At 42.7% G+C, this 3,165-nt stretch overlaps 1 long non-coding RNA gene across 1 annotated transcript; it reads right to left on the bottom strand.

The window, feature by feature from the left end:
• Window positions 1-645: 645 nt before the first annotated feature.
• LOC112843531 (uncharacterized) lies at window positions 646-1,832 on the bottom strand. The gene is made up of 2 exons (XR_003215946.1): window positions 1,463-1,832; window positions 646-1,285 (listed from the first exon to the last, which is right to left on the bottom strand). It is a non-coding gene; the product is annotated as an uncharacterized LOC112843531 (long non-coding RNA).
• Between the last annotated feature and the right edge of the window lie 1,333 nt (window positions 1,833-3,165).

Below are 3,165 nucleotides of genomic sequence, written 5' to 3'. Positions count from 1 at the left end.
TCAGCGGGTTCAGTATCTTATACTTCTGTCAAGATAATGCACACTGCAGCCGACTGGTATCTACAGTTATCAGGAAGAAGCCATAACCAAGTTACATGGATTCTTTTTTTTAATAACTTCATGTCATACAGGTAAACTAGTTATGTTATGTGCAACGCTGTCATGTGCCACTCTCTGGTTTTATGTTTCAAATTCATGTAAGACATCCAGAGTACTCTGATGGCACTGACAAGGACATCTCCAGTTTACATGGAAACAATTATTTCATGTTCTTCAGATTACTTATTTACATCACTTTTCAGAAAACGTACATACAGGTCTGATTCAAAACTGCATATCTATTTTTAATGCATGTTGAAAAGGGAAAAATATTCCTGAGATGCTGTTAACATTATTAAATTTGAAGGCTATTATACAGTGGTATTACTTTAAACTGAGTAAAACGGTATTTTGATAAAAGTTAAGGTCTCCGTTTGTTTCAGATAAAGCGTACTGTCATTTATTTGCTTTTATTATTTATTTATATGCCCTCCGCGGACCATCTCTGCACTGCGTGGGTGATTAGTGGCTACGTGCACACTAAGGGCCGCACACAGGGAAAAAGCGCACTAGGTTACGATCAGATCTTCCCTGGGTAGGGAGAGGTGATGAACTGTATGCCACTTTTTCATTGGCATACATTAAGTACAATGTTTTATTGCCTACGGTGGGGCAGGTCACATACTGGGTGAAGGTGGGCAGTGTGGAGTCCAGCGAGACATGATTAAAGTCCCCTGATATTAGAAGAAGAGCTCTCGGAGATTGCGTCTGCAGTCTGCAGACCACAGAGAGTCACAGGCTGCCTCCACGGATGCTAACGGCTAATAGCTCAATGTCTCTGTTGCAGAGTTGTTCTTTCACAGCGATGTGCCCAGGGATACCACAACTGTCTTTAACAAACACTGCCAGCCCCCCTCCTTTCCTCTCACCGCTGTCTCTCGTCTTGTCCGGCCGCAGCAGCTGGAAGCCGGGCAGCCTACTCACAGAGGGAGTACCGGGCAGTGTTGGGGTACTGCCACTGTGACCGGGTTAGCGTCATTAGCTCCTCAATCATATCAGGGAGCGATCTCACATTTACAGTGACTACAGGAAGGAGAGATGGTGTGTAAGGTGTCCTTCTTGGGAGACATCACCCCCGCCTCTTCCCTCACTGGGGACGTAGGGTCTGTCTGCCGGTAGCGCAGCTGCAGGGCGCAGCGCTAACAGCTGATCCCTAACGTAAACAAAGGAGCCATGCGCCGAGTGTCTAAATACGGGTGAAAAAAGAGAAGACAACAGAAGAGAAAAGTCAACATAACTAGCACGGAGCGGTAATGCATGACGGCAGAATCTGATTGCTAAGACATAAGTTAAAGGTTAAAAGAAGTAAAGAGGAAAATAAGAAAGAAGCTCAGAAATGAGCAGAGCTAGCTCTGCTCATTACCTGTTAGCTGCCATAAGAGGTACCACAGTTAAGGTTTCAGCAAAAGTATTCTGTCGTTTGTTTGCTTGATCATGCCTTAAACACATCAAAATGCATAGTGGGATTATAATACAAGTCAATACTGTGACAAGCACTGGTACTGAATAGGCAATCACTTAGCAGCAAGGTGAATCGGCGATGCATTAGTGTGGTCTGCACTTCCTCTTCTTTGATTGGGTGAAATGAGTTGAAAGTAATTGGATGAGGGAACCATGGGGAGTGCCCTGCATAATTTCAATAAAACGCCGTTTTAAACGCCGTTACAGCTGGCACAGAACGCCGTAAAAAACGCCGTTTTTATGCATCTTTGAACGGCGTTTTCTGCCGAGTGGCGGAAAAAATGGCGTTTGTCGAAACAGAACGCCGTTTTTTTCGGCGTTTTGAATAATTAAACGGCGTTTTTTACGCCATTTCTTAACCAAACGGGTTGGAAAAGTGGCGAAGTTTGGCACTAATGGCTTGCCATAATTTTTCCAACTCGAGCGGTAGAGGCGAAACACGCGTATGCACAAAATGCAACACAAAAACTGACGCGTGTGATTTTTTTCGCGAGTCCAACGCACCAGACGCAGTACACTGACGCGCGTTTCACGAGTTTTGGCGTTTTCGCAACGCAAATCTGCTTCCGAATTTTCGCCGGACGCGCAATCGCGTGTCATCGCGCTTTTCCATTAACTTTACATGTAAACCTGACACTCTGGCTGCCTCTATCGCGTTCGGTGTGAACACACGTGGCTGTCTGTCATTGTGCGACTTGTTAGTTCACTTGGTGTATTAAACAGCTAGCTAACAAGCTAATGTTAGCTCCATTCATCTAAAGTGAGAATATAAAAGTCCATCTGGGAAAGTGGAATGATTTGAAATTTGAAATTAATTTCCTGTTTTGTTGCATTTCTAACCAGATATTTTAGTAAGTTTGGAAAAAGAGCAGCTGCAGAAAGAAGTGAAGCTGAAGGACAAGATGGAAGGTAAGAAACTATTAAGAAGTATTAAAGTTGGAGATGGTTGTATTTGAGAGTGGATTAATTTTATGTTTTAAATCAGGTTCTTGTGTAAAGATAATCTGATAAAAAGAAACAAAACATGTTACAGCTGCTGACCTCCCAAACTAACACAATCAGGAGAAAACTGTTCAAAGTCAAAGGCAGCTCAGCCCTACAAACTATCAGGTTATGTTGTCCACGGTGTGGTGGAAGATTCAGGACCCAAATGCAGAACATGGTGGACAAATGTTAAACATAAAGTGTGTTTATTCCAGGAAAGTACAGATGGTGCAGAAACAGGAAACATTAAAGTCCATAAGAAAGAAAAACAGACAAAAACATTAGGAACAGCGCAGCTCGTGAGACGACTGGACAAAAAAAAAAGGGTAAAAAGGGAAACAATGGGAATGAATACATGAGGTAATGTGGGACGATGAAACAGGAGGGGAACACAGCTGAACCTAATCACAGGAAAACAGAAGGAAAGTAAACTAAATACCAAACACAGCAGACACAGGTTAAACAAAGATTAAACAGGAAGTAATCAAACAAAGGGAACATCACTTACTGTAGGGCCAAACATCGCTAACCAAAGATCATGATGATGAGTGACAGCTGCTCTGACCTGTGCACAGTAAGTGTCCATTAATCATTTCCATTAAATTAAAAATGTAATCTTTA

This window comes from Oreochromis niloticus, linkage group LG22 (assembly GCF_001858045.2).
Source record: "Oreochromis niloticus isolate F11D_XX linkage group LG22, O_niloticus_UMD_NMBU, whole genome shotgun sequence".
Classification (NCBI taxonomy): domain Eukaryota; kingdom Metazoa; phylum Chordata; class Actinopteri; order Cichliformes; family Cichlidae; genus Oreochromis; species Oreochromis niloticus.
The sequence above is the reverse complement of the archived record's forward strand: the minus strand, read 5'-3'. Positions and strand labels throughout refer to the sequence as shown.